Genomic DNA, 23,235 nt, shown 5'->3' on the forward strand with positions numbered 1-23,235 from the left:
CAACCGGACCTTGGGAAAGCGAGTGTTCGCGAAGCTCGCAGCGGGAAAGCATAATTATCCGAAATCGTGATGGTGGAAAGTGTGCATATGTGTACAGTGTCGCGATGAGTTAGCTTCTTTCCCCAATCATTCATTGGTTGTGTTATTCTTTCCCCAACTGCTGATTTGTGGTATTTTCCTTTCCCCAATAAGTTATTGGGTGGATGTTTGTATAGTACTTGATTGGTTATTCTCCCACCGAGGGCGGGGACATTGGTTTTAAAACCAGCTGCTTCGGCAGGACCGAGGGCTGGTTTCGTCACCTAGAACTGCGAGCCAGTCAATTGTAAATATGTTTTCTCCTTGCTTGTATCCTCTGTTGTGCTTTTAATTGTTATAAAAAGTTAACCTCTCCTAAAGTGTCCTCTTGCAATGTGATTGAGCAAAAACGAATCTTCAAGACGTCAAGAATCCTTCAATCATCATCATTAACTAAATTTTCCCTCTACGAGATCAAGAGAGGGAATCCAACTGGCGCAGTCGCGACAGGATTTTGCTACGTCTTCCTGCTCGAGGTATCTGACGGAGGGGCGGAGGATCAAGTCGGTGGACAAGCTGCAGAGCGGTACGTCCTAAAGGAGGAACGTCAGCGTCATAGAGCGACGTTGAAAGCTTCATGAGACTGCTGGTCATTGTCAACGGGACGTAGGAGGCTCAAGTCGGCGAGGAGCTGAAGGAGCCAGGCGACCGACGTGTCGTGGAGGTGCCTAGTCCGTGAGCTGCGGAAGGAACCAGGCGACCCCGTTGAGGTTCAAGAGAAGAACCAGGAGACCAGCAAGTCAAACGAGGCAGGACAAGTCAGCGAGCTGCTGTGAGAGCCGGGGCTCAACTCAACTCATCCGCATCAAGGAGCCCGCTGTCGTCACTCAGGGCGACGTGACTACCGTGGCAGAGGAAAGCAACCTGCGAGGTAGGAGACCTTTCTGCTTCCTCCGAATTCACCATGTCGGTGTAGTGTTTTCGTGCTATAGATGATAGCACGGAAAAGGGAGATGGCTGCCGTGCGGTACGATCGGGAGGGCATGATGCGATGTTTGGAGACTGAGCAGAAGGCAGAACAACTGCTTGAAATTGAGAAGTTGAAACTTCTAATTGAGCAAGAAAAAACAAAGCTTGCACAGATGCAGTTGAAAGTAGGGCAGGGAACGAAAGCCGATAGCGGGATGTTATTTGCGGCAGTTCAATGTTTTGACTGCATGCAATTTGGGCATCTAATGATTGACTGTCCGAAATCGAAGCGAGAACAGCATGTTCCCGTATTGAGAATTACCTGTGGGCCAATGGCTATAGGTGTGAAAGCTGCAGCGGTTAGGCAGCAGGGCCCAACCGTGTGTGCCGTGCCAGGAGAGATGGCTGAGGGCATAGGGGCGTTAGTCAACCCTGTGAAGCACTGCCTCTCAGAGCAGACCCAAGAGGCACATGAGTGTATTGCTCGTGAAAAAGAGTTAAGCATTGTGCCAGAGCAGGTTGGCGCTAACTCCGAGGCCGCAGTAACGCTCGGCGAAGAGGTAGAGCAGGCGCCAACAGCGGGAACGCTCTTTGCAGGCGAAGGTAAGCTGGCTGCCAAAGATGAATCGGTTAGCCAGCCGGAGCTGACACCCTGCGCACTGACAGCTCATGTAGCGGAAGGTGTAGATAAGCTGGTAACACCTGAGACGCACTCGCTGCTAGAGCAGCCAGAAAAAGAGCGGCTGCATGAAGAAACAGAGCGAGCTGATTTTGAAGAACATTTCAAAATTGGAGACAAACCTAAGACGCCGGTAGAGCTTGAGGCCAATCTGGTAGCTGCAAAAGTTTTTGCAGCAGATTGTGAGCTAAAAACGAGCGATGCGGCTGCATTTGATGCCGAGGAAGGAAAGAATGCGCGTTTGATCACTGCAATGGTTTTCGAAGCTGATAAGGAACTGCAGGATTGGGATAATGCATCTGTCCCCGTGGCTATCAGTATGGAGGAGAGACAGTGTGTTGCATTGCCAGAAGTGCGCAAGCAAGCTGGTGGAGTCAATTATGAGAAAAGAAGGCTCGAAGGCATGACTTTCTTTGAAGTGAACGTCGGTGGGCAGTTGTACGAAGAGCTAGGGCTACTTGAATCTCGATGCAAAACTGCATGCGAAGTAGCTGATGAGAGGCCTGACCCTACTGCGAAACTCAAGGAGGGGGAGAATGCAGACGCGAGGGCAGTAGCAATATTCGTGGCCCGCGAGGAGCAGGTGTGCTCTATTGATCCGACGGCGGCGGCAGCCTTTAGAACCGGTGTTTTGCCGGATAATCCGGAATTTTTGTCCAAACTTCTGGACAAAGCTCTAGAGAAACATTTGTTGTTTCGTGATGTAGGCGGCTAGAAGTAATTTCTGCCAGTTTGGGCACCGATCTGACATGGTGGATTCTGGAATGTGCAGATTGGTTTCCAGCCTTGTGTGTGCGGGTTGAAATATCCGCTGTGTGCGCGCATGTGTGCGTGCTGGTGTACTGACCGGACAGCCGGCGCATGTGTGCGTGTTGGTGGACTGACCGGACAGCCGACGTACGTGTGTGTGCGTGCGTATGTACTTTTGTTGTTGGACACCGTGGCTGAACTTTAATGTCCCACTGACAACAAGTGTCTGTGTGACATTCTTGGTTGGGAGGAGTGAAGTTCGCGGTGCTGTAGTTTGTTTGCCGCATCCGGTCGCTTTATGGGAATGCCCATTAAGTCCTTTTTCTTAGGCCCTCCGCACAACCGCACAGAAAGGGGTCAGTGAACCCAGCGGGAGAAGGGAGGCGCCGAATGGCGGGGGATTACAGGAGACGTCAAACTCCCCTCATGGACGGAGTCGTTAGGCGGCATCCTGTGTGCACGTGTGTACGGCGAGGCTGACCCGCGTCACAGTGCGTGGCTCTTTGTACCATGTCTGCAGCGGCATGCTTTGACCTATTGTCACGCTAGCTGCAGGCATGAGTAGCGACGACGAGAAACAGATGAGTTGAAATGGCGTTCCTCGAACTTGGCGGCAACCGGACCTTGGGAAAGCGAGTGTTCGCGAAGCTCGCAGCGGGAAAGCATAATTATCCGAAATCGTGATGGTGGAAAGTGTGCATATGTGTACAGTGTCGCGATGAGTTAGCTTCTTTCCCCAATCATTCATTGGTTGTGTTATTCTTTCCCCAACTGCTGATTTGTGGTATTTTCCTTTCCCCAATAAGTTATTGGGTGGATGTTTGTATAGTACTTGATTGGTTATTCTCCCACCGAGGGCGGGGACATTGGTTTTAAAACCAGCTGCTTCGGCAGGACCGAGGGATGGTTTCGTCACCTAGAACTGCGAGCCAGTCAATTGTAAATATGTTTTCTCCTTGCTTGTATCCTCCTTTGGTGCTTTTAATTGTTATAAAAACTTAACCTCTCCAGAAGTGTCCTCGTGCAATGTGATTGAGCAAACGAATCTGCAAGACGGCAAGAATCCTTCAACCATCATCATTAACTAAATTTCCCTCTACCGAGATCAAGAGGGGGAATTCAACTACTACGGCAAAGAAATGTCACACTTCCGTCGCTACCTCATAGATGTGGTGCCTCCAGTGCCTCCCCGTAGAATGTAGCGGACGTGAAACCCGTTACTCTACGGCCGTTTGCTCCTTGCAGTGCGTTTCCCTCGAGAGGTCGTTCATTCCGCTGGTCGCCTTTACATTTGACGTAACCAGGATTAAGCACAGCCCCAACAAACAAACCACGACAAAGAACGGCTAAACACCGATTATCCCGAGCGATATGTGTGCACGAGCTCTGCCACGCACCGCGCGCTGAGTTCTCATGGCTCGACATGATGTGGGGGGAGGGGCGCAGCGTAATGAGTTTCGCGGCTGCGGTCGTCGCACAGGGCCGGCGGAGAGTTCTTTATCGCCAGCTTGGCGCATGGCTATGCAAGGAGGACCTCTTAAATCCCCGCGTAGGTCGTTACACCGCTCGAAACGGCCGCGCCGTTATTGTTCGCCGCATCCGAGCGGGCTCTGTCGCGCGGCTCTTCATCATCCGCGCACCGCCGTCGCCGTGTCCGTGACCCGAAGTCGCAAAAGCGGGCCGTTCGTAGTTTCGGAGCGCTTATTCGCTCAGCTTTTCTCAGTGCTTCGAAAGCCACCGACGCAGAAGGAAGGAAGGATCGCTGGCGTGACTCCGCACCGGGAGAACGTGCGCGCGGGTTATAGGCGTTGCTCAACACTGCGGCCGTCCTCCTGCGCTCCCGTAGACGTAAGGCGGCTAGCGTCGAGGCTTCTTATTTGTGATCGTTCTTTTTTTTTTCTCTCGGATGGTTCTCGGTTCCTAATTCTCGCTGCGTCGTAAGTTATCAAGATCGTGACCAAGCATGAAGAACAACGGAAATCCTTCCGCCTCCCTGCTCTCGTGGTGCTAAACTGGGGCCCGCGATAGACCTCCGTCACTGCTGCCAGGCAGCCCCTATCGTATGCGATTTCTGTGCTACGAAGCCTCGATGTTTCAGCCCACGATGGCAAGCGTGGTCCAGTGCGGGAACATATGGTGGCGGCAAACCAGCTTTTATCGAAAAGGAGTGTGGCAACAGGCAACACGCAGTCGTTGCAGCTGTCGTTGCGAAAGGCTGAAGTATTGTGGTACCTTTGCTGAAAGAAAAAATTGACAGACCTTTATCTGTACGCGAATACTGGCGATACCAAGGTTGTGACAAAAAAAGAGTCGGCAGGTTTCAGGAACAACGTACAACAGTAGTCTTTTGCATCCGATTTATTTTCTGTATACAAAACAAAATGTGACGTTATACAGATATTATTTGTTCAGGACTCAAGTGCGGGAGCAGTATACTACTAAAGCCGCAGTGCGAAACCCCGTGGTCCATATGAAAAAAAAATGGTTCGCAGGGAAGGAAAGACAAAGTAACTGTCTAATACCCTTGAACCATGGTTTCCCATAACCGTGTTTGCATTAACCGCGCCGCGAAGGAAATGATAGAGGAAGGAGTTAAAGAAGGAAGAGAAAAAGAGGCGCTGTATACAAGGGCGTCCGCAGAATTTTTTGCAGGGGGGGGCCCATTGGTTGTTGGCGCCGGAGGGGGGGGGGGGGGGGGTATATTCGTAGCGAAAAGGCACTATTTGCGGAGTAAATTTATTTATTTATATATAAATAAAAAATAAGTAAAATACACACATGAAAGAAAATTACAAGCAGCAAATTAAAGCGCGGATTGTAGAGATACATTGGAGTTTATCAACAAAGAAAGAATTAAAATTAATAAAAATGCAAAAAGATACTATCAATACTCGAAGTGCTCAGTCTTACTGCATACGGGTTCTCGACTCACCCGAATTGATGACCAGCACACAGCGCAATATGTTCACAAACACGCAACTACAGTCACTCAGTCAGTCTTCCTTGAACAGCAACTGTAGGCGCCTCGGATTTTTCTGGGCGAATTGCGTAGTTACACGGGTGATAAATTCATTTCTGTGCTTCATTACACGCTCTCAGTGCACAGTCATCATATATATTGATTGGAAAAATGGTTGAACGAGTACGTTGAAAACAAAAGATGACTATATATACAACGAAAACTTATTTACAAGATAAATGCACGCTCGCAGCTTCATACACCTCGCTCCATCTTGCTCGCGCATCCGCACAGTCGAGCAACCGCACACACACTGCTCGCCGCTCGTCGTTTTCTCGTCCGCTGTCTTGGTTGTTCTCACCTTCGTTGACAACCCGCCACTAAAAACACCGAAGCACAAACACAGAGGCGCGCACACGTGCAAGGGCTTACTTGCCACAATATCCACGAATGCGCACTTTTGGGGTGTAAGGAACGCCGCGCGACTTCCGAGGGGAAGGGACACCCGCAACTAATTCGGCCGGAAAATTTGTTTTTGTGCTTTTATGGGGTTCAGAGCCCCAAAACGACTCAGGCTATGAGGGACGGAGTAGTACAGAGTTTCGGATAATGTCGACCACCTGGGTCTCTTTACCATGCACTGACACGCACAGTACATGGGCGCTGTTGTGATTTGAGGCCCAGCCAGAGGTGACAGGCGAGCCAGGCAGGCGCCATCGGGCTGCGTTGACCAAAGGCGCTGGTTTTCGGAGAAGACGCAAGGAACGCTGGTGTGGGGGCGCCTCTGGAGACTGCGTCGCCGTGAACAAAAGCAGCTAATCCCCTTTGCCGAAGGTTCTGAAAGCGGCGCTTCTACCGCACTGAGCTCTCCCGTGGATCGGAGGAGACAGCGAGCGGCGGCGGCGCCAACTCGTCGCCCGCTTGCCCCTGAGCAGCCCGACAAAGCGGGGGTGGACACGGCTGATTTGTCCTTCCCCCCTCAAGAATTCATCGGTGGCCGGCGTACTAACGTATCATGATTATAGCGAGCGACCTGTGCCCTGTGCACTGTCTGCCTCCGTGTCGCTATCTCTCTAGAGATCAAAGAAACAGACACCCATCTCGAAACACATGCTCGCCGGTGCCGCTGCATGTCTGCAACAGGTCGTCCTTCAGCAGAGCTGGCGGTGGCGTGGTTTGAAAACGGCGGAACGACGCGCGCCCGGACGCGGCATTTCGCAGATGTGACCAAGCGTCGAAGCGGGGCTGCTTTTACCCTTTTGACTGAGCGCACCACCGCCCCTGGCGTGCGGCCATCACTCACGGTTCGAGTGAGTGATTTTCCAGGGGGGTGCAGCCGCCCCCCCTTGCCCCCCCCTCCGGACGCCCATGGCTGTATATAGCGAAGGACTCCGGATAAATTTCGACCGCCCGTGGTTCTTTAACGGGCACTGGCATCGCACAGCACACGGGCACCTTTTGCGTTTCGCCTCCATTGAAATGCGGCCTGCGCAGCCAGGATCGAATCCGTGTCCTCGGACTCAATAGCCGAGAGCTCTAGCCATTGAGCCACCGCGGCGGGTGGCTCATCGTTGCAATCGTTGCAACGATTGCAGGACCAACATAGGAAGACGCGCCACGCGTAAGCATTGGATCATCTCAAACAAGAGCCCATAGTATGCAGCGTCCGTCTCGTCTGAAACCCTTTACTATGGTCTTTTGGCCCATCGTCAGAAGGGCGCGTGCTATAGGCGACGGTTTCTCCTGCGGCGCGTCTCTGCCAACGCGTACGCTCTGAACTCCCCCCCCCCCCCCCCCCCCCATCAAGAAGTTACTGCATACAGTTGTCGCCGGGGCGCAAACAGCCCGCATGACGGGCTCATGCTACTCCTAGCTGCTCCTCCATTTTTATTACACTATCTGTACGTGAAAGAAAGGTGGATTCATTTTGGATGGATTGCACCCAAAATTAATTTTTACCAACTAGCCCAATTGTCCATCCTACAACAGAACGGCGGGTCTTCAATTCTGTGCATCGCTCCTTGCTTTCGCGGTCATTTTGTGTGCGCTACTAAAAGCATGGGGAAACGCGCTTCGCCCGCTCATAGGCATGCCCCCAACGCTCGACACACATGCGGCCGTCCTCGGTGCCAGAGAAGGGCAACACATATACCGGGTGTTTTTTTTTTAGAAGGTCCAAAATTTTTAAAGGTAAATTCCTTTGGATTTATTTTAACCCTGGGGCTATACTGAGGGCTACGGCGGACGCCAGGTAAGAGGCAAACTGCTTTAATTAGTTCGCTGATTAACTGAATACGTTAATTAACTTTTATAATTTTTATTTTAGGGGATATGTTGTATTAGCAGAATTGGAGATCGTCTTCCAAGCAGTCCAACAAAGAAAAAAAAAATAATGAAAAAATTTTTTGCACGCGTTACGAAGCGAGGAAAAGTCACCCTGGTAGGCAGCTTCACACTGTAACACAGCGTCTGTGAGCGCCTGTGACGTAGCTCGCTCCGCCCTGCGCTTTGTGTCAGTGCGTTTTTGTTCCAACGCGGCATTCCGTGAGGCCGCGGAGCGAATCGAAACAAGCAGCGATAGCGCAGGCCGCCCGTCCGGGCTTCACGTGATATCATCCGTGTGACGCAAAGCGCAGGGCGGAGCGAACTACGTCAGAGAGATGCCTACCAGGGTGACTTTTTCGCGCCTCGTACCGTGCGTGAAAATTTTTTAATTCAAATTGTTTTTCTCGGTTGGACTGTTTGGAGGACGATCTCCAATTCTGCGAATACAACATAACTCCTAAATAAAAATTAGAAAAGTTCATTAACATATTTAGTTAATCAGCGAACTAATTAAAGCAGTTTTCCTCTTGCCTGGCGCCCGCCGTAGCCTCCAGTATAGCCCCAGTGCTAAAATAAATCTAAAGCAATTTACCTTTTTTAAAAAATTTTGGACCTTCTAAAAAAAAACACCCGGTATAGCTGCCCGAGACCGTCCCATATACCGCAGGGCAAATGTTGCTGTAGAAATGGGTTCCTCGAGAACGAGCTACAGCAACGGAATAGGCGGCTTTTTATTGTATCTTTTCTTTTTGTGGGGGGGGGGGGGGGGGGGGGGGGGGGCGTGTGCCTCGATTGCAGTAACCTATTCCGCGAATCAATTTCGCTCCCTTGTAAGTGTTGTTAGGTCATTTCATTGATGCTCAGCGGGCTCTGCCAAGTATGAATTCTATACTGCCGCAGCCTGTACTCCTCCCGCAACTCGGATTTCTATCTAACCTTCCCCTCGCGCAACAGCATATTGCGTCGCCGAGAGCGGAGAATAGTGTCCGGCAAAAGCGCCCTTTCCTGTTCGCGTTGAAGAGCCGACAAGGGCCGCATATGTTATTTGTGCTTGCAGCAGCACGCGTAAAAAGTTCCAAGGGCATCTAGCTTCTGTCTCTGCCAATCGCAGTACTATCGAGGCGAACTCTGCACTATTCGCTCTCAGCTGCATATGAGACATGGAGTTGGGCGCTTTAGGGCGAGTAGGGCTGTCTGGCCTTATTATTAAACTTCACCCAGTTACACTTATTCTTTTTCTTGTTGTTGTTGTTGTTACCGCCTAATTCAGCCTTGCGCCCTTCATTATTGTCCAACGTTGTATTGTGATGTATCGTTTTTCATTTTATTGTATTGCATTATGTTTTGTATTAACGTATTATTCTCAGTCGCATTTGCTTTGTCCCCCCCCCCCCCCTTATGTAATGCCTCAACAGAGGCCTTTAAGGGTAAAATAAATGATGATGATGATGTACTCTTGGGTTGCCGAGGAATTTAATTGCATGTTCAGCTAGCCATACTCTCGCCTACCTTAGTGTTTTCACTTGATTACCTTGAATTGAAGAAAGCAGTATGCTTGCTTTTTCCTCAAGTGCAAGAACGAGTGACTTATGCCTAAATTTTCTGTAAGTTCTTTATTTTTCTCGCTTTAGAAATGACTGCAAAAGTGCTTGCCTTCCCTGGCACGCGGAAAGGGAGCAATCTGATGCTGCTCTGATGCTTATTACAAAGGGGGCTGCTTCCTAAGCTTGATACGCTTGCCCATTGACGCTTGCGAGTGCTTTCTCAGCGCGGGTGCCGCTGTTAGCCAGCAGGCGGCTCTAGCCACGCCGGGCTGCGCACGCATGCTGCGCTGCGCGTCCGTCAGCTACACGGCCGCCGTGCACCGCACGCCATGACAGCCGGCGCGGCAGCCGGATAGAATCGATAAGATGTATACTGTAGCATAACAAAATAAAGAATGCAAGAACTTAGCGAATGTGATTCGGTTAGGGAAAATCCTTTCTGTCGGGCTTCGTAAGGGTGGCGCGTGTTGTTTTCGTCCTCTGGCTGCCACTTTTTCTAGGCGTCGCCAGGACTATGGCGTCGCTGATAATGGCGACTATGCTTTCCGGAGCAGAGACTCATTTCCTTCCAGGCCGCGTGGAAGGCGCTGTTTTCTTTCTTTTTTTTATAACGAGAGCTCTACTCCTTGGGGTACAACTTCCTAATAAGGGAGTAATTACTCATTGGCATCCACCCAAGCGCAGCCATACGGCTACAAAGGAAAGCTATACAGCTTTCTCAGAAACTTCGTAGTTAAAGAAAAATTCGTCCTGGTCCGGGGTTCGAACCCGGAACCACCGCCACACCGGAGCAGTCGCTCTACCAATTGAGCTAACCGGGACGGCAAACTTCCTGTTTCGATGTGGATGAGACAATGATATTCAGTGCCTCACAAGGTCAAACCGAACTTAACGGCGTGGCGGTACGGCACAAGCGATGGTAGTATGACCATTGGGTACCTGACCTTGACCTTTGATTTGAGACAGTGGAGACCATGCTTAACAGAGCTTTTTCCCGTATAACTAGTTTCAAGCCATGCCGAACCACAGCCATTTTTTTTTAATTTTCGCATAGTGACAGCCATTTTGTAATTTCTGTAACTATTCGTATTGAGAGACTGCAGCTGCTGGGGATTTCACAATAGCAGAAAGGAACTAAGTTCATCTCGCGAGGGAAATTTATTGGTTTCGCGCGCACTCCAGTTTCACCGTTGAGCGGGAAATAGCACTTGCTTAATTGGACGATGAACTCAACCTCAAGCTACAGTGCAATTGAATGAACAGATCTCTCGCAATTGTTTCTCCGTTTGCAGAAAGCGGGAAGCTATCTTTGGACGAAAAGCTGGCAGTTGAACGAAAAAATTCGTATTTCGCGCCGGAACAGTCGGACACATTGGGCGCATTTGTTTTTCAGTCCCGGACTGTCCGGGACTACTTGCGGACTCGAGTCCGGTATTTGTTTTTCTCGGGCAGCCCGAAAGCTCCGCCCACCTGCTTGCATCGCCATAGCAACGCGTTCGTTTTTAGCCTATGGCAGTCCGCGGGCTGCTTGGGGCTGCTGAGAAGGCAGCAGACGATAGCTGCGCGCCGCGCTGGCAGCCATATTAAGTTAGACTCATTGTGCATTTTGAGTGCTTTTCGTGTTCCTGGAGGTCGATATCATGCGTTAAACCTTCACATGAGCTCCGTAGCTCCTCTCTGAGCCATCGCAAGACTTTTTGTTCTTGCATCTTCGTTTATTTTCTTGAAATCCACCGCACACGGACGCGCGTTCGGAGCTGCGAGCGCGTATTGTTTGCTCGTGTCGTCAAGAGGTTCTTGTTCGCTTGTTTTGCCACATGCTGTCTGTACGCTTACCTGAAAGCATCGCAGGTGAACCACTCGTATACTGGAGCAGCTATAGAGCTTGTTGTCAACATTTTTGGGGAGGCTTTCGTCTATCCGCCTTTCCGCAACGAGTTGGGCTACTTTGTGCGAACTTCGCCGCAAGCAGTAGCGGCGAGCATACCTCCGAAGCTGAGTTCTGTAATGCACCTACGCTAAGCTGACAGTACAGTCTTTAAATCGACTCAGTATCATGATCGAGCGCACGGCGTTGCTTCGGCGTTGCTTCGGCGTCGTAGTGGCCGTGGCTTGCATCGTCTGCTAGCAGATGACAGCGTCCTTGTACGGTAACCGAGGGGGAGCCCGGCTCTGGCGCCGTGTTCGAAAGCAGCCTATGGCAAGTAGGTCATGTGACCATGACGCTTTTCCTGTCCGAGCGGAAGCCGAGACCTGCCAGCAAGTAGTCCGGGACTGGAAAAACAAATGCGCCCATTGCCTCTAGTGTGACGTCACGAACGCGGGCGCTGTGAATGGGCTGAACGCTTTTTGGTCGCCGTTATGATGTTTTGTGCGCTTTCTACTCTGTCGTGCACCATTATTGCACATTATAGTAGGATAGAACTTCACTGGTGCTCCAGCCATTCCAAGTTCTGGAGCAATTTTTGGAGCAGAAAAATATCCATTCTGGAGTACCTTCTTATCAGAACGCTAACCCTGGAGCAACTCGGGAGCAGCACGAACGGAATAAAGGAGTCATAAAGAAGAGTTTGTTCCTAACGAGATAAGGTTCAGCCATGCGTAGCTAGGAAGAAAAAAAAAAGATCACAAAAAACAGTGACAAAATATTTTATTAATGCTCACACTGCCTTGCACGCAAGTTCAGCCAAGCGTGCTTGATTAAATGTCCGAAGAACACGTTTACTAGACGTGTAGACGTCTGTGTCGTCCCTGATTGTGTCCCCGTTCCTTCGTAAGCGCAACAATGCACGAGAATAACAACCACCAACTAGCCCAATTTGAAACTCTCCTAACGTTTACTAGAATCATTCTTTTTTTCATGTTGGCTCTACAGTTAAACCTGGTCATAACGAAATTTTAAAAAAGTCTGAGATTTTTCTTTACATCCAGGTTTTCGTTACAAGCAGTTTTCGCGAAATGGGTCAAAAGGACACTGAAGAACGGGAACCAAAATAAAAAACGTATACAGAAAGCAGCGTTGCTCGAAAGTCAAACGTGGAGAAACGTTTCGCGATCGCGCTGATAGCGCGAATGCGGCAGCAGCCGCCGCCACCTCCGCCGCGACTCGCGCAAGGCGGGGGCACCGCGACTTAGCTGGAGAGGAATGAACGCGGCCGCACCGCCACCGTAGACCGACCGAGGAGGTTCTTCCCCGCTGTTCCCTCGCTCGGTCTTCCCTCGCTGTTGCCCCAGGAAACGGACTCCTCATCTTGCGTCGCCGGCAGCTCTCCGCCGTCCCCGCTCCTGACGCGCCAGAGTTGTCGGCGCCGGAATCACGCGAGCAACCGCGTGGCAGCGATTGCTGCGCACTGCTCGTGTCTTTTCGTTTTTGCTACGCCCTATTGTTTTTCGCTGCTTTTGAGCATGAACAGTTTTAACGCCACGTGGTATGACGTTGCAAAAGAGAAAGGGCCGGAGATGCGCCGACGGCGCTGGAGCACGGCGCGTTGCGTCAACTGCAGCGGCTCGATGCGATCGGCGTTCCTCTCATGCCAGCTCGTGCTTTATTTTCATGAAACTTTCGCGTGGTTCTGCCAAATTTTGAGTGGCTCAGCGCTAACAGATAGATGGCGTAGCCAGTTCGTTACATCAAGGTCAACCGCCGCAGCACCTTCACTTCATGAAGGTCTGAAATACACGCGCTGCAATGGGGGCAGCTATGGTGAATTCACAAACTTCGTAATATCGAGGAATCCGCTATATGGTTCGTTACATCGTGGTTGAACTGCATCTCAAAGCTTCGTGGAATTTTTTGCAAATTCATCAAGATCGCGAAGGAAGTATATACCTTATTCCAACCAGCTTGACCTCAGGACCTCCTCCTAGATTTTGTTCTGCAACCCAGAAGATACTTAATTCAGCCCTCTTCAGGGTTTACCGACATGATACAACCTTTTGATGCAACCGACATGATGCGCGAACATGGAGCAAGGAAAACTCTCGCTATCGGAGCTAAACGCCAAAAAGTGCGCCCGAAGTCACGTGCTTTTGCAAGAACTACTGGGAATCTTTGTCCGACGGCGCAGCCAATAGTAACGCTAAGCGCAGCGTCGTCGTCTGCTGCAATGCCTGCTACGCACGCGCAAACGTGCTGAGACGGCGGACAAGAAGCTGAGCAGGGGCATGGAGCCAGCATGGAGGAAAAAAACTGAAGAGGGATCGCGACGCCAAGCGGCCAGCCTTGCAAAGCCAAGTGCTCGTGAAGCCCCTCCCTCCCCAATTTTTCGCTCTCCCAGTCAATCCCTTATGTTTTGGTGTTGGTATGTTTTGGTGCGCGCGTCTGCGCGGCCCGTGGCGAGGGCGTCTACAGCAAGGAGGTTAATCTACAGTCAGTTTGCCGCGCTAGTCCGCGCATGCGCGCAGCGAGGCTAGATATCCCCGCACGCAATCACGTGGCGTGATCACGGAGGCGAGGGGGGGGTGACCGACTTTCTTCTTTTTACTCTTTATGACTAGGCTTCACCGGACGCCCCCTCCTCAGTTTTTTTTCCTCCATGGAAGCCGGTTTCAAAAAATGTGATGTAACAGCCTGTCCCGAGTTCTTTCCTTCCTCCATATAAACTGGCTGCTAAATTCTACCACAAGCCAGCCCACCAGTGCCCTAGGCTGCCAACTGCGAAAAAGTTTTAGTAGGTGCCAACTGAAATCCTGAATGGCTCTAAAAATAGTTGTTTTCCCGTGACCGCGTCTTCTTTTTGGCGCAGCTAAGGCGCAGTATTGATTAATTTGCCGCTTTTGGAGCAGACCGGTGTAGCAAAATGTAAGTGCATCAAAATGGCGCAAATGGCGCAGCTGGGGCACCACTGTAACTTAAAAAAAGGCAGCTGCTAACACCGGGCCACAGTCCGTGGCATCCTGTATTACTCCGCTAACCAGTCACGGCAGTAAATGAAGTAGGCTTTTTGATGTTTGACTTTATTAAACGAGACGGGTATCAAAATTCTAGAGCTTATAATTTTTTTCTTGTCGTTAGTTTCTTGTTTCGGTAACAAGAAAAGTGAACTACGGGCTACTTTTTTGTGGTGGAAGAGTTCTGTGCGGCGGTCCTGAATGTGTGTGGAGCCTGACTGTAGACTTAGCTTGTATCCGACTATTGCATGGGCAACAACAACAGGAGAAAACATCAGAGCATTGTTACTGCTCCAAAAAAGAGCCATCAGACTAATTTCCAAAGCTCTTTAGCTCGTGCACACAGGACCATTATTCAAGGAGCCAAAAATTGTTCAAATGACATCTTTTTAAAACTGAAAACTCTTCTGACTACATAATCACGGTATAACCAAAAGGGCAGCACACTAACGCGATTCGCGACACTTTGAGACCACATGACTGCATACAGCACTGGTAATCCCAAACAGTGGCATGTTATTGGTTGCCATACGAAATAGTAAACAGATGCTAAGCTACAGGCTTCCTAACTTAATAAACCAACTCTGATCCAATAGTGGTCTAGATTTTACACTAGTTCTGTTAAAATTAATCCATGAATTCTTTCTATAAAGTTTGTGCATGTTTCTTGCCATTGCTTTTGAATCAGTCTTATATTCTCCCAGCAATACGAAATGCAATTCCACAAAAAAATACAACTTTCTCACACTTACTGATGATGTCCTTTAGCTACCGCGTTGGCAATGAAAGTTTTTATTCGTCCTAGTTATTACGTGAGCCTCTTTAAGCAAAGTTTTTCATCTCTCTGCGTAATTGTTTTTATTGAAGTCATTTGTTTTGCCTTATGTAATACAATTTGTTTCATTATTTATCCATTTATGTAAATGCTTTAGTTGGGTGACTTGTCTAGTGCTGTTATACAGGGTCTGTTCTGAAAGTAGTAGGACTGGTTTTTTCCTGGGCGAACGGGCAGACGAGAGGCGGTCTGCGCGTGCAGGATCGTTGAAGGGGGATATTAGGAATGCTGAGAAAAATCGGCAGTCGGCTCTCAGCCGTTGAAGAGAGCAGGTGGCTTGTACTGTGAACCCCTTTCGAAACGTCTCGTCACGCAGAATCATGGAACGTTTACTGGATCAGCGATACGCGATCAAATTTTGTGTAAATCTTGGTAAAACGGGCAAAGAGACTCACGACATGATTAAGGAGGCATACGGTGACGCTTCCATGGGTAGGTCAGGTGTTTTTTGAGTGGCACAAGCTGTTCCGAGAAGGTAAGGAAAGAGTGGAAGATGACAACCGCTCCGGACGCCCTTCGACCAGCAAGACCAACGAAAATGGGTAGCGAGTGAAACATTTACTGAACAGTGATCATAGGATGAGTATCAGAATGATTGCTTATGACATGAGCATTCCTCTAACCGAAGTTTTTGATATCGTGACAGAAAACTTTACTGTGAGGAAAGTGTGCGTGAAGTTGGTGCCGGGAGTGTTGTCAGAGGAGGAAAAGGTGAACCGGTAGGATCTTCTTCATCATGTGAATGAGGACCCCGATTTTTTGCCCAGCACAAGGCGGCAAAGCTGCCTCAGCCCCCCTACAGTCTCGACATGGCCCCGCCAGACTTTTTTCTATTCCCGAGAATAAAATCGACGCTCAAGGGGAAACATCACGGATCGGTAGAGGCGGTTCAACAGGCCGTGACGAGGGAGCTAAACAGCATTCCAGTCCAGGCGTTCCTGGAGGCATACGAAAACTGGAAAACTCATAGGCAGCAGTGTGTAGGTGCGGAAGGGTGCTACCTTGAAAAATTCTTATCGTTTGTACTATTTTCAGGAATAAATTTTAAGTAAAAAAATGAGTCCTACTACTTTCAGAACAGACCCTGTATGCCATCAGATACGGGGGCAACTGCCCCGTCAAGCTGCTCTTCAAAGCAGGTTTTCATGGCTGCTCCTTTCCTTGTACCTAAGGAAAATAAATGCATTATTATTAGTACTAATAATAACTTTTATTTTCTCAAACAAGCACTATCCAGCAAAAACAGGCCAGTCTAATCTTCTAAAGGTTAGTCTAAAGTCTAAAGACCCAAACATTTGTGACATACTGATGAGTTCGAGTTGTTCGAGTCAAGGACTACAAAGCATGTCTTGTGGCGTCATTTATTGCTGTCAATGTATGCACATTTTATTTCAGTGTGCGGGTATTCCAGAGTGCTTGGTCCACCATTGCACAGCTTTGTCTTATCAACATGCTCTAAGAGAGCCTTAACATCATCCACAGTTGGCAAAGTGCCTTCAAATCGCTGCTCTGCCATCGAAACTGGCCTGCCCATCATGGCTATTTGCGCTAATATATCTTCATAAATTTCAATAATTTTAGTAGTTACCAAGGAAGGTGAAGGGCTCGCTAGCGGCAGGTACACATCTGATAGCAAACAGCCGACAGGATTTTTGGCGCGAGCAGCTCGGAGAACACCACACTTTTCACTCCTCCTATGTCAAGCAGATGATATCCTCATGCATTTGGTGGAAGAAACGACCGTGGTAGGTTGGTGAAAAAGCTTACAAACGGATTGCATGCAGATTCCAGTAACGAGTTAGGACCAGCAGATTGGGGCATTTCCTCACATGTTTGCATTTCAGTCGAATCCATGTCCTGGTCCAATGCACTCACAGACACTTGACACGGGCTTCTGATAATGCTGTCACTTGCTGCTGCAGGCCTTTTGTTGGTTGCAGTCAACTGACAAAGTGCCTCATTTTCTTCGACTGTGACAATGGTTGTCTTTCTGAGGGCCGCTTTCTTGTTTTCACAGTTTTCAACAGATAAGGCAGGCAGTCGGGAAGCCTTGTTGGAACAGCATTGCTCTCCAGTGATGCCTTCCGTGGAGCACTGGCCAAGACATGCCCACTGTATTGCGCTGTCGAGGTCTTCAACACAAGATGAGGCTTGAAGTGTGTTTCGCAAATGTGATCATTCGCTTGAAGGATGCGATCCTTCCTTGGTATAGCTTGACACCACAGGTTCAAGCATTCTTCATCTTTCACAGCAGAAAACAGAGACAATTTCTCGGTACAGCTTTTGTAAGCCGTTGTACAGCAGGGAATGAAACACTTCTTGCCCATTGCACTCACATATGCATGCCTGCAAGAAAGCAATGTGCAAAAAACTCATGGAAGAGAAGCGCCCGAACGTGCTGTAACAGGTGCCAGTGGCGCTAAAAAAGGCCACCGGTACCCTTATGCCACCTGTCGGCGAGTGGCCAAAGTATGCACAAACCTAAAGTATTCTTCCACCATGCTACATACTTGTTAAAGAGCTCTTGTAACCTTTCCAGAGCCATTGTATTATGTTCATTGTAGTCAATCTAGCAGCACTTTGCCAAGGTTAACACCACCTCCAATGTTGATCATGCAAGCAGAGAAATTCACAAATTAGCTGATGTGAATGTTGCAAATGCTGAAAATTGCCTGTTTGGTACATAATTCAAGTGAAGTGACTAAGTGAGATAAAAGCTGGAAAGGCATTTAGAAGAACGTTGGCTCTAAACCTAAACACAGTTCCTACACATAACACAGCTCCTGTGTTAGGTGTATAAACACATGAATACATTTTTATGAATAAACTTTTGGAGAAAAACATAACAATGTTACGTTCGACTTCGTCGTGAGGGAAAATCGGCGCAGTTGCAGCGGAATGCTGACGAGTCGCTCAAGGCACGCGGGGTCAACTCCCGGATTGGACACGGAAGCGGTGACAGTAATCCACCCTGAAACTAGCCAGCGCAGCTCTGCAGTGCACCCTCTTCTACAGAACGAAGTTAGCTGTCAAGGCCGGCAGTACTTGACATTTCTGAGGGACCAGGGGGTCAGCTCGGTCTAGTCACCAAGTTTGACAGCAGCATCCGTCTTTCAGGAAGAAGTTAACAGTAAGCGTTTCCCTACCCCGCGTGGACTTGCACATAGCCTGGACCCTGCACGTGCGACCACATGGAGTGGGAACACCGCTCTCTGACATTCCAGTGTCTGCGTGACGTAGATGGCATCCTTCTCTCAATCCCAACACGTGACGGGGGCGTGTTCCCTAATGAGAGAGTGTGTGATGGGTGCCACAGTGAACTTTTCCGGACACTCCTTCCTTGGCAGGCCCGGCCCCCATCTAGGGAGTTCGGGGAAAGGAAAGGCTATAAAACTCGGCAGCGAGTACATCCGAGTAGCTCCTCACCATCGAGCTCCTTGTCACCAAGCTCCTTGGCATCGAAACTCATTTTACTGAGCCACAGTCGCAGTTGCTGTTAGTATATAATGTAATTTTACTTGTATAAAGTTCTTCTTGTCTCTCCCGTAACCTCGACTCCGACCTCCCTCATCCCCTCTTCGGCCCGACCAGGCTACCTGAGTCGCAACAACATTTAAACCCAAGAACAGTAAAATTACGAGGCACAAAGCAAGCACGAAGCAGACAGCTTTGCTGGATCAAAGCAGCATGCATAGCATGAATGCTCTACAAGTACACAATAGGTGGCCATCTGAATGCCCGACTAAGACAATAGAAATGGCCACAAGCATCTCTGCCAACTGCCAGTAAGGCTGCAACCGTAAGTGACCATACTGAAACGTATATCCCAAGCTGTAAGGAAAGGTCGGCATATATAGAGGAAGGCAAAATTATGCATAAATTTTTTTCTATTGCACACTTACACCAATACTTGCAACCTGTTGCTTCTGCTCTGTATGTTAATCCAAAAAATGAATGGGAGGGATGCCAGCTTCAGAAGATGCATGCAGTAGAGCTGAGGAATGAATAACTTGAAGTCACAATCATCATCACCCATGGTGGAATGCAAACAATAAGTGTTTGGCTCCTCATGGTAAATCCCACACATCTGTTCAACTGAAAGAAATGCATGGCCTTAATGCAAGCTGCACTGTTTGCAGTGCATGTTCAGTCTGTCACTAGACCTAAAAGGAGCCCAATGCATTTGAGGTCAGCTTTGCAAAACATTTTACTTTTATGCAACTTTTTATTCAAATTCTTACTGCTGTGGCTGCTTTTATAATGCAGGTTTCCTGTAGAAGCTACCAAATACCAGTAGGCACGATGCCGAGAGTGAATTCAGTTAGTTTATTCGATCAGATGGCGTGACATGTTTTCTAAACCAATTCCTTTTCACACAGTGATTTTGCGAATCCTGTCCCTCACAATTTCATTTTCCTTGATTATGCAGTTAAAGCAGCAATATTCTGCTAAGGTATCATCCCCATCATCATCCATGTTATGTACACTGTACAGCAAAAGCTTCTCCCATTGATCTCCAGTTAGCTCTGGCCTCTATTGGTCGTGGCCACCCTTCCCCAGCAAGTTTTCTAATCTCGTCACTTCATCTGACCTTCCATCATCTATAGCCACAATGTCATTCCCATGGAATCCACTCTGCTAACCTAACCAGCTGTCGATTGTCTGTTCTGCACATTACAAGTTCCATCCAAATTTGTTTTTCCTACTTGAGTGCCACTAGGACATTATTAACATGAATTTGTTTTCTGTTGCATGCCACTCTATTTCTGTTTAAATCCTAAAGTTATCTCCATCACTTTGCAGATAAGGCCTTACAAAAGACAAAACACTTTAGCTAGATTTTATTTATTTATTTATTCCATACTGCAGACCTTACTCAGGTTCAAGGAGGGTGGTAAAAACAACAATAATACAGATAAACAATGTATCAATTAATGGAATGGAAACAGGCAACAATGAGTCATTCCAGTCTGTTATAGTTTGGGGAAAAAATGAAAACTTCATTAAATCCATCCGTGCAAAATAAGGGGTTAATGGATGTTGAACGAGACATAGGATGAAGGGTTAATTGCTAAATCTCTATTAAAAAGCATGGAAAGTAACTGCAGCCGTAGATTTTTCCTCCATTGCTCAAGAAGCTCAATGCCATTATCAGGAATCATCTGTGAGGGAGAGTCATATCGAGAGAATTTTGAATAGATAAATCGCACTCTATGCCCTTTCGAGACATGTCATATTTTGTTTAGTAAACGGGTCCCAAACAATTATGTATGTATATTCAAGTTTAGGTCTAATTAATGAATAATAAGCGAGCAAATTTACATTAGGAGAATTTTTAAGTTTATGTTGCAAGAAATATAATTTATGCAAGGCCAAAAAACAAATACTGTCAATGTGCAAATTCCATGATAAATTGTTAGCAGTTGTGACACCCAAATGCTCATATTTGTTTCTTCCTGCAAAGGCGACGAACCTAATGTGTAAGCAAAGGATAGTGGAGCTCTTTGACAAGAAAAGCAAAGAAAGAACGTCTTTTCAGAGTTAAGCTGCATTCCGCACATTTTGCACCAATCAAAAATGCCAGCAAGAGAAGCATTTAAATCGATTTGATGATACGTTGAAGTGATTTCTCGAAAAAGCACACAATTGTCTGCAAACAGCCTGATTTGCTGAGTGGAATTAATTGCACTGGTAATATCATTTATGTAAAGTAAAAAGCAATGGCCCTAGGACACTTCCTAGGGGGGCTCCTGAGTGGACCGGATGAATGCCAGATTGTTGCTCATTAATTGCTTCGAACTGGCGGTGATTTGTTAGTTTGTTATTCATGCAATCAATATTTCTGGAAGCTCAAGAAGTCAAAGTTTTAATATTAGCTTGTCATGTGGAACTGTATCAAAAGCTTTGCTAAAATCAAGAAGTACAGCATCAATATTTGACCATTTTTATCAAGGCATGCGGAAAGCGAATGTATTACTGTGACTAGTTGTGTAACTTTTAAATAGCCTTTCCTAAATCTGTGTTGAAAATTAGACAGCATAGACTATTTATCCAGAAATTCATTTATCTGATTGGCAACAATATGTTGAATCAGTTTACAACATGAGGATGTCAGTCATATTGAATGGTAATTATCTGACAATGAGCGCTCACCCTTCTTGAATACGGGCACAACTCTGGCTATCCTCCAGTCATCCGGTAATTTTCCAGCAAGTAATGAAGAACAAAATATAATAACAAGGAACTTAGCCTTAGATCCAGCATATTGTTTCAAAAAAATGTTTGCAAAGTTGTCAGAAAAACATGAAGATTTAGTTTTTAAGTTTAATAGCATCGAAACTATTGCCAGGGTACGAAATAAAATTCGCTTCAGATGGGTGAAAAATTTTGTCCTTGGATGAACAAGTGCCTGATTTAGAAAATAAACTATGGAAATAATCATTGAAATGACTTGCAATATCCAAGGACCCATACAATGAGAAGGCGTATTGTTTTTACTAATTCAAATGTTGTGATTAATAATTTGCCCAGGGCTTATCAACAAAGGAAAAAGGATACCTAAAATCTTTGTGTGTGACTACTGTGAACATGACCACTAATCCGCAAAAATTTTCATTAGAAGCGTGAGGGTGTACTTCTCTTTCGTTTTAGGTTCTCTTGGAACCTGCCCAGTCAAAAAAGGCAATGGGTCCAAGAGGAAAATTCCCATTTGAAACCAAATGGTCAAAAGCCAATTATGTTTTCGCCAATTTGGCTCAACCAGTTGAGCCAAATTGGGGCTTCTAAATAAAAATAATGGGTCACCCAACCAGACCAAATGGCTCACGAATTGAACTCAAATGGCATATTAAAATGTCATGCCTATTGGTTTGAACTGGCCAGCCAAAAAAAAAAAAATGAAATTCCGTATGGCTTTCCTTCCAGGACTGCCGGGAGAGCTCTACCAACATCTCTGCAAGAAAATTGAAATTATAAGAATTACACACTTTATGGAAATCAAGTGACACGAGCAAGCATCACACACAAAAAGTACTTTGGATATTATAGTAGAACCTCGTTAATTCGAAGTCCGTCGGACCGCAAAAAATCATCTAATTAACCGGGTTTTCGAATTATCAAAAATCGACGAAAAACGAGAAATAAACGTACGAAACGTGACTCCATCAACACTGCACCTTTATTTTGCGTCACTTGAAGTAGTCATCGATGCGCGACTGCTTGGCGCGGTAGTTAGCCGCACCATAGGCCGCGTCCTCCAGTCTGCTTACAGTGCGCAGAAATTCGCTGCTACCGCCGCTACACTCTACAAAACTGCGCACAACGTTAAGTGATTCAACAACTGCAGCTAAAGCTGGTGCTCGGGCGGGCTCAACATCGCCTTCGCCTTCCGTGGAAGGCCCACTGTCACATACTTCTCCTTCTAAGTCGGCGTAAGACGTTTGCACATCAAGTTCGGAGCTCAAATAGTCCGCAAAGGTCAATCCGTTGCTCCCGCCGCCGTTTTCTTCGTTGAGGTCAGTCATGCGCGCACACAATGACTCCCCTTCATCGTCCAGTGTACGCTGGCATCAGATGCATCCTTGGAACATCTTGCTGCTTGGAAAAACCGGCGTGCATAAAGCAACGCCTGATCATGCCTCCTTCCACCTGCTTCCAGGCGTACACGATTAGGCAAATGACACCCAGTAGGTCCATGGAATACTGTTTGCCATTATCATAGCACAACAAGATCCTTTTAGGCAAGTGGCAGTGATAAATCTTTCTTGCTTGCAGAATAACGCCTTGGTCCATAGGCTGCGATACAGCTGTAACATTCGGCGGCAGGAAGACAAGCCTAACTGCTGTCAAGTTCTGGATGTCGCCGTGGGCTGGGCAGTTGTCAATAACGAAAACAACTTTTCGTCCCGCGGCAGCAAACTTACGGTCAAGGTACCTCACGTACTCCTCGAACAGTGCTGCCGTCATTCACGCCTTTTTATTACTTCTATACAGCACGTCATCCTTAGGAGGAAGTCGTGCGTTCTTGAAGCACCGAGGCTTTTCCACTTTTCCGATGATCAGCAGCGGGAGTTTGTGACTGCCGGACATATTTGTGCCAAACAGAACGGTTATTCTGTCTTTGGGTTGCTTTTTCCCAGTGGCTACCGTATCCTTTGGGGCAAACGTCTTCGTTGGCAGCATTTTATAAAACAACGCGGCCTCGTCCAAGTTGTACACATCGTCCTCTGCGTACTGCTGAAGCAGCGGAGCCAATGTATGCCTTTTC

At 47.8% G+C, this 23,235-nt stretch overlaps 1 protein-coding gene across 1 annotated transcript in view; it reads left to right on the forward strand.

The window, feature by feature from the left end:
- Window positions 1-23,235, forward strand: part of LOC149353175 (uncharacterized) — a 196,509-nt gene that overhangs the window by 53,778 nt on the left and 119,496 nt on the right. The gene's annotated exons all lie outside the window — the stretch shown is intronic.

Source organism: Amblyomma mixtum, chromosome 3 (assembly GCF_055824585.1).
Source record: "Amblyomma mixtum isolate Tamu chromosome 3, ASM5582458v1, whole genome shotgun sequence".
Taxonomy (NCBI): domain Eukaryota; kingdom Metazoa; phylum Arthropoda; class Arachnida; order Ixodida; family Ixodidae; genus Amblyomma; species Amblyomma mixtum.